This window comes from Branchiostoma belcheri, unplaced genomic scaffold, assembly GCF_001625305.1.
Source record: "Branchiostoma belcheri isolate BF01 breed outbred unplaced genomic scaffold, Haploidv18h27 scaffold67, whole genome shotgun sequence".
Taxonomy (NCBI): Eukaryota; Metazoa; Chordata; class Leptocardii; order Amphioxiformes; family Branchiostomatidae; genus Branchiostoma; species Branchiostoma belcheri.
The window spans coordinates 134,189-142,618 of record NW_017804320.1 but is presented as its reverse complement, the minus strand read 5'-3'; positions in this window follow the sequence as shown (position 1 = coordinate 142,618).

Here is an 8,430-nt window from a genome sequence, read left to right as displayed (position 1 = left end):
GGCTACTTCTGAACCAGTATGCTAAAGGTTTCAATTGGCTACTTCTGAATCAGTATTGCTAAAGGTTTCATTAATTGGCTACTTCTGAATCAGTATGCTAAAGGTTTCATTGGCTACTTCTGAATCAGTGTGCTAAAGGTTTCATTGGCTACTTCTAAATCAGTACGCTAAAGGTTTCACTCTATATCTCTGAACCAGTATGCTAAAGGTTCCATTGGCTTTTTTTGAATCAGTATGCTAAAGGTTTCACTAGCTACTTCTGAGTCAGTAACCTAAAGGTTTCATTGGCTACTTCTGAATCAGTATGCTAAAGGTTTCATTGGCTACTTCTAAATCAGCTTAAGGTTAAAGGGATATCCCCACCTTTAAGTTAGTGAATTTGTCAGGCATCTCATAAGTGTCCAGTAAAAGAAAATGCACCAATTGCAAGATGTGCAAAATGAGCAGAAAGATGCATAAGAAGAAGCCGATTGAAAGCCATGTATCTGCTTGGGGATTAGTTGTTTTAATGTGACATGATAAGAAATCATAGATACTCACTGCATAAACTGGCTATAGATATGTAAAAAAAAGTTGAAAAGTTCTATGATGTACATGTCCTATACAGATCCCACACAATATATTGCATATTTTGCCTCCCCACAAAATACTTATTAAATAGATGACTGTTGTACGTTCACTGAAGTAAGTATGCAGGGTTTGTTTGGTATGTCCTATGAAAGACATGGTAGAGACTATATGAAATTGTCAGACACATAGAATTATGATGCTTTTAAAAGACTGGCCTTAGTTAGAAATAGAAGCTTCCATTTGTAGTATACATTGTACAATATATTCTTGTCCGCCTTGTTCTAGTAGAATGTCAACATTCAAAACTTATAAAAAGTGAATTTTGTAGCCCAAAAATAATCAGACTATGAACCAGTGCAAAGTTTTGAGTCACCAGTAGCATGCCAAAAGTTAACTTTGTTGTGTTTTCTGTATCCATTGTTTGTGTTGATGTCAGAATATCAGAAAACTATGTGTTCCTACCTCAAGTATTAACGTTTGAACAAAACAATTCTAGGGAAAATAGAGTCTGCCCACTGTATCATGTGCCAATATATAAAGTTTTAAAAAATTGGGCAAAACAGAAAAAATAGTGTGATTTCAGGTAGGATGTAAATAGACAATTATGATACTAACAAATTTGAAAAAAGTGCACCCAAATAGTTGTTTGCGAAAGACGATAATAATCACATGACTTTGTGCACATGTTTTTGAAATGATGAATTTAAAGTGCAAGAAGAAAGAATATCATTGAAGAGATTCATTTGTCACGTATAGATACAGTTACTAGAAGATTCTTCCAACAGTGACAAGTTGGAAGGGTAAAGATACTGACCTCCAAATTTTCGATGACTATCAGTCTATCTTGTTCATCTTGTCTGGGGTCTAGTCTTGCGGTCTCGCGAGACTAGGCCACTCCGTGAACAAGATGGACTGATAGTCATTGAAAGTTTGGAGGTCAGTATCTTTACCCTTCAAACTTGTCACTGTTGGAAGAATCTTCTTGTAACAAGAAGAAAGAAGATATTGTTTTGCTGTAGTCACAGAAGACACAGAAGACCGAGGTACTCGCATGTATGATGCAAAAGATCTCTAAATACATGTACAGTGGAAGGTTTGAAGCATAATTTTGTGTGTTCGTTGCAGCTGAAACAAAAGAAGACAACTTACTCTGAAGAACCTTTTTGGAAAAAGACAGTCAGTTGATGTGCAATATACTGAATAGAGTGACTGGGCAACTTTGATATTAAGGCATTATGAGGAAGGAGTCAGTCTGTTCAACATGGTTTGTAATATCATGTTTTAAGTACATTTGGTAAATTTGTTAGCAGATTTTAAAGTTATCATTGACAAGTTAGACACTATCTGGAGTAAATGTTTATGGAACCTTGTGTTCTTATACGTGGATTGTTGCAAATATGTGTACTTTAGATTTATGTATAGCAGTAAAAACTGAGTGACAAATTTGTGGAAACATGACAAAACTGCTCTGTTTTAGGGATGCTTGAAAGTAATATGTTCCTTGTCATGAGTAATGTTACTGTTGTTTTTGTGTTAACTCAGGAGTTTTACCATTATGATAGCTATATATTGTGCATGATTGTACATTGTACCTCATTTAGTTTTGTCAAGCCAAGGAGGTTATTGGCAAACAAATGTACTAGTGGTTACTTGTCACTCCAGCTTTAATTATAGGATTTCGGCAAAAGTTGGGTTGATTATAGTTAAAGAGCTAGTGTAAAAGATAAAAAATAGAAAACGGTACAGTATTTTCCTTCTTGCTCACAAAACATTTCATTTTGCCATATTGCTTTTAAGTCTGTTTTAAGACTGTTAAAATAAGCAAAAACTGTGTTAAACTTAAAATCTAGTTTCACAAATCAGCATCAATATAACATAAAGTAAACCTGCCATTGAAAAGCCACCAGTATGAGTTATCTTGGTCACAAGTCAACTAAACCTGACAAAACATGACCTCAGTCATGTCAGTGGCAGAGGTTGATTTGTGGGATATTCAGTATGAATAGCAAAGTTCTTTATTCCCAAACACTTGTTTGACAAGAACTGACATTTTGATGACATTGGCTACTGTTTAAACTAGTGGTTGTGAGTACAGAACTTTGCTTCAATAACTGGTGTTACGCTGAAGGGCGGTTTTATCGGCTATACCAATATAGATTCACAAACCTGATGACATTATTCACCAATGACATTTAGTAGATACAATGTTGCATTCTAACTTATTGTTGTCTGTACTTAACCAGTACTTAACCAGATGTCTTTTAATGGAGTCAGTTAGTGAAGAAAATTTGTTGTCATGTGATTATACATGATTTTTCCTTATAATGTTTGTGCCAAAGTTTGTATGATTTGTGCTTATTGTTCATGTTCATAATTTATTTTCTGTTGTTAACGATGACATCAAACTATCAAATGATACAGTACTCTGGCTAATGATAAGTTATTATATTTATTTATGTCATGTAATCAATGGAAAAATTCATCCTCTATTTACTGAAAGAGTTACATAAGATTTAGGTCTATTTTTCAGCCCCTAAAGCAGTCGAGAACTAATCCAAAAGTTTTCTCCTATGAGGCCCTGTATTCACCATCTAGGTAAATTTTTCAGCTTCAAGAGTGTACAACCAGAATGTCAGTAGATTTTTGCCAAATTTTAACTGTTAAAGATTTTCTTGAGAGGTTATCTGGCAAGAGAAGGTTGGTTAGGCCCTAACATGTATGTTCTTTGACATCCCTTAAATGTAACGTTATGTTATGACACTCAACCAGCACGTTGGCAGAACGTACTGTGCCTGCGCTTTTCGTGTTTTTCGTTGGATTTTTTGGCAATGTTGCATCAGAATTTTGGCTGTTGCAGACGATATCTTTTCTGACATAACATTTGAAAACTACTGTTGGAATCATTGTGGTAACCTTTATATATATGAGCAAATACAACCTACTATGAGACGTTCTGCTGAAGTGCGATGTACAATACATTACGGGTTTTGCACAGGTGCAGTGCGTTCTGCCAACATGCTAAGTCAACCTACATTTGGACAACCCTGTATGTCAGAGTGTATTGGGTATCTGAACATAGGGGTGTCAGAACATACATGTACATTGTATCACGTACATGTGTGAATGTACATGTACATGTAGGGCTATATCTATCAGTTTCGCTCAAGTTGGTCTAGTACTATTTTGCAGCTCCCTTCCCATCCAAAAATAATGAGAGACTGGCCATGGTAGAGGTTCTACTGAGACCCATGCAGATTACATTGTATGGTATAGACTGATTGATGAGTTCTGGAGCTTGAACCATAGAATCTACAGTAACAGTTGTCTTTCTTTTAAGCCCTGTAAATGCAGAGATGTCTCAGCTGAAGTCTTGACAATAAACTTGTTTCTGAACCTTGCTTACTTTTGATACTTTTACTGATTACTTTTGATTACTTACGATATTGGTTGCTGACTTTATATCAACAGATTATACATACTAGATAATACAGTATGGGCAAATGCAGAACAAGCTGCTAGGGGGTCTAAACTCATGTCAGTTCTTCACTAACCCAAAGCTACATGTATCTACCACCCAAAAGTTGTGACCCTAGCATGTCCAGATCGCGAGATATTAAAACTGGAAGTTCTGCAGCAGTACCAACAAAGTAGACAAAGGAGAGGACAGTTTTTAGACCTTATCAAATTATGTGATGTTATTAGATGTCGGACGCCTGCGGTAGGAGTTGCAGGGCCACGATACCATGGCCCTGCATGTTGTGTGATTGAGATGGCCACACCCCTTTGTGTAGTTAACATTTTTTCAATTCCCAAGGGAAAGCCTAGTGCTATGATCAATTACGATATTTTGCATTTTACTTGAGATAAGGTCAATATTCACCTGAATTGATTTTATGATCAAGGGATATATAAAGCATACCCTTCTACAGCAGTCTGATTAATTCCCTAGGTGATTCCTTCCGTCTTAATGATCCACCTAAATTGTCTTTCTATAGGATGTTAACTCTCCTTCAATTTGTGTAGATTATTTCCCCTGATCCACCTAATCCCTTTTTGCAGACTGTTAGATTTTTTGTTAGGTTCTGAAATGCCCCATGCTCTACTGGGTCCAATATCTTGCCACTACTGAAATATTCACCAATAAGACATCAGTGTGCATCATATAAACGTCAAATAAGGAACGGCCACGCAAGTTTGTTGTATTAATCAGAAAGATCGGAATTACTGCCCACCCAGAAGTTCAAAATGGGCCTTATAAAAACCTTATCAATTCAGACTGTGGCAGCAAACAGGCTTTCACATGCGCCATGTTGGATTACAGTGTACTTACAGGCTTTTCATTTCCATGTTGATTTGATTATATGGATGGCATCCTCTGGGAACACCAAAACTGATGCGCGCGTGCGAATAAAAAAAAGTTTTGCAAAAAAAAGTTGCTTTCACTATGAAATCTACGTGGTCATGAAGGTTGAACAAATGGCACAGAATATGTTATGGCGAATAATCTACTCTTCAAATTCATTTCTTTACATTTTTGTCTTTTTTCCTTTGATTTTGGCATTCTACGACATTGGTATCGTTTCTAAATGTTTTCCTTGCAACTTATGGTATATTTTTGCTCATTTAGCAACTGTTTTGCACGATTTACAGTATGGTTGAAAACTTTTTTTGGGGGAAACGGCCGAAAATTCATGCGCGCGCGGATGTCATCCATATAATCAAATCAACATGGCCTTATGTCAAAATAATTATCATATGAATCTCGACGACCAGGTGTTGGCGGGAAAACTGGCATGTCGAACAGACATCTACGTCACGTCTCGCCGTACGTCGCGACAGAGCGTAACGTTATATATATGCGCACGGAGCCTGACGAGGTCATTCTCATGCTCATGCTCATCGAAGTTTTGGAGAAAATGGCGAGGAGCAATAACAACGGTGAGCCCGATCATATTTTCAGTATTGTTCGCTACACAGTTTCATCTTGCCCATAGAACGAATCTCATCAACAGAAACCCTGGCTTATTCATGCCGATTGATTAGGAATGTTCCCCGGTAGGACATTACTACGACAGTAGCAATCAGCTAATCAAACTCCTGCCGTAAACAGAAGAAAGTCCTACAGGCGCAAAATTCCCATAGATCGGGGACAAACTTGGAAGAGTGTCACTAAAACCGGGATATACCAGACTCGAGTGCTTCTTGAAGAAAGGAACACTAACTTCCGTCTCGTAAACATTCGTTACCATCTGAAACTATCGAAGCCATTTCTCAGATTGGTAAACAATAGTGTAAATAATACATGTAGCAGAAAAAGTACGCCACGAAACTCCCTGAAATTTCGTAGCGTAATCTTGAAAACTGGCTACTTTCAAAATGAAATGAAATGGCCACCGGACGAAAACCTACTTGCTTTAGATTGTTGACGTTGAAGTTTCCGGTTTTATGTGGACTTAATCGCTTGTTATTTCAAATTTCCCGCACTTTAAGCAAATGTTTCAGAGGTTCGCTAGATGGCGCTAGTTATGGATCGGTCCTCTTGTCCAAAATCCCAGTCATTTTAACAAGTGGAATACATTGTATGTATGTGCACAAACTTCGATGTAAATAATTGTACCAACACAGATGAACTTTGAAATTTATGCTATGCTAATCAACATACATTTGACATCACAATAATGTGCCCTTTAGTAACTCATTCTTTTCTTCAACATACATTTGACATCACAATAATGTGCCCTTTAGTAACTCATTCTTTTCTCTAAATCACCAACAGTACCACCAGCTGCAGGTCAGCTGTGGAGAAGTGACCGGGTGAAGCGCAAGCCGGATTGGTTTCGTAAGTTGATAGTCTGCTTTGATATTTTTATCTGTCACGACACTGTATAAGAATTTGCCCAGCTGCTGCAGAATTAACAGGTGGTTTGTATTTAACACCTAAAAGTTACATTTTGATATAAAGCCATCATACATGTGTAAGCTAGCCAATTTGTAGTAGTAGTAGTAACTGTTTTACTGGTAAGTGCTTTGTTCAGTCTGCCCCATTAAGACCCTCCTAAATGTGTCTCCTTCATGTGTTTTTCTTACAGACCGGGATCCCCAGGTACGGCCTTTACCCCCCCCCCCCCCCTCCCCCACTGCCGCCGCCGCCACCACCACCAGCCGCCTTAGTACCCCACCCTTCAGCACCGCCGCTACCCGCAACCCGACCTGCAGCACCTGTCTTGCCGCCACGTCCACCAGCGGCAAGACAGCGCCTCGCCACACCGGGGGCAGCCGACCTTGAGATCTGGAGGCCTTCAGTCCCGGCAGGCCCTGTTTGGAGTGAGAGTGGTAAATGTTGATATGATACAGAAGACAATACATTATGTACATGTATGTCTAATGTCTTTAATTTAAATTTTTCAAAACCATTGTCCTGCTCCCTTTTTTACATAATTTTTTTTCACAATCTTTTTTTAATCAGGTTATTAACCCTTGACTTCTTCTGCGATGCTGTGACATAATAGTACATTATATTTAACATATTGAAACATGTTGACATTGTGTATATCTTTTGTAAATAATTCTAGGCGTCTTTTGTGTGCAATATTAATAATTGTTATATAAGATGTATTTTTTCAAAATTATTTATATCTTGTGTACATCTGTAAAAGAATGACAAATGTAAAGTTTAGTTTATCACGCCGACTGGTTTGTTGGTTGGTTGGTTGTTGTTTTGTTTGTTTGTTTGTTAGTTGGTTTGTTTATTTGTTGGTTTGTTGGTTAGTTAGTTTGTTGGTTGGTTGGTCCGTTGCTTGGATTGTTTTTGGTTTGTTGGTTGATTAGTTTATATATTTGTTTGTTTGTTGGGTGGGTTGTTGCCTTGGTTTTTTAGCTTGTTTGTAGGTTGGTTGGTTGGTTGGTTGGTTGGTTGGTTGGTGCGTTGGTTGGTTGTTGGTTTGTTGGTTGGTTGGTTTGTTGTTGGTTGGTTGTTTGATTGGTTGGTACGTTGCTTGGTTTGTTTTTGGTTTGTTGGTTGGTAGGTTGGTGCGCTGCTTGGTTTGTTTTTTGGTTTGTTTGTTGGTTGGTTGGTGCGTTGCTTGGTTTGTTTTTTGGTTTGTTGGTTGGTTGGTTGGTTGGTTTGTGCGTTGCTTGGTTTGTTTTTTGGTTTGTTGGGTGGTTGGTTGGTGCGCTGCTTGGTTTGCTTTTTGGTTTGTTGGGTGGTTGGTTGGTGCGTTGCTTGGTTTGTTTTTTGGTTTGTTGGTTGGTTGGTGCGTTGCTTGGTTTGTTGGGTGGTTGGTTGGTGCATTGCTTGGTTTGTTTTTTGGTGTGTTGGGTGGTTGGTGCGTTGGTTGGTTGATTGTTTGATTGGTTGGTCTGTTGCTTGGTTTGTTTTTTGGTTTGTTGGGTGGTTGGTTGGTGCGTTGCTAGGTTTGTTTTTTGGTTTCTTGGGAGGTTGGTTGGTGCGTTGCTTGGTTTGTTTTTTGGTTTGTTGGGTGGTTGGTTTGTTCTTGGTTGGTTGTTTGATTGGTTGGTGCGTTGCTTGGTTTGTTTTTTGGTTTGTTGGGTGGTTGTTTGGTTCGTTGCTCTGTTTGTTTTTTGGTTTGTTGGGTGGTTGGTTGGTGCGTTGCTTGGTTTGTTTTTTGGTTTGTTGGGTGGTTGGTTGGTGCGTTGCTTGGTTTGTTTTTTGGTTTGTTGGGTGGTTGGTTGGTGCGTTGCTTGGTTTGTTTTTGGTTTGTTGGGTGGTTGGTGGTGCGTTGCTTGGTTTGTTTTTTGGTTTGTTAGTATGTTGGTTGGTGCGTTGCTTGGTTGGTTGGTTGGTTGGTTGATTGGTTGGTTGTTTGTTGGTTTCTTGGTTTGTTTGTTGGTTTGTTGGTT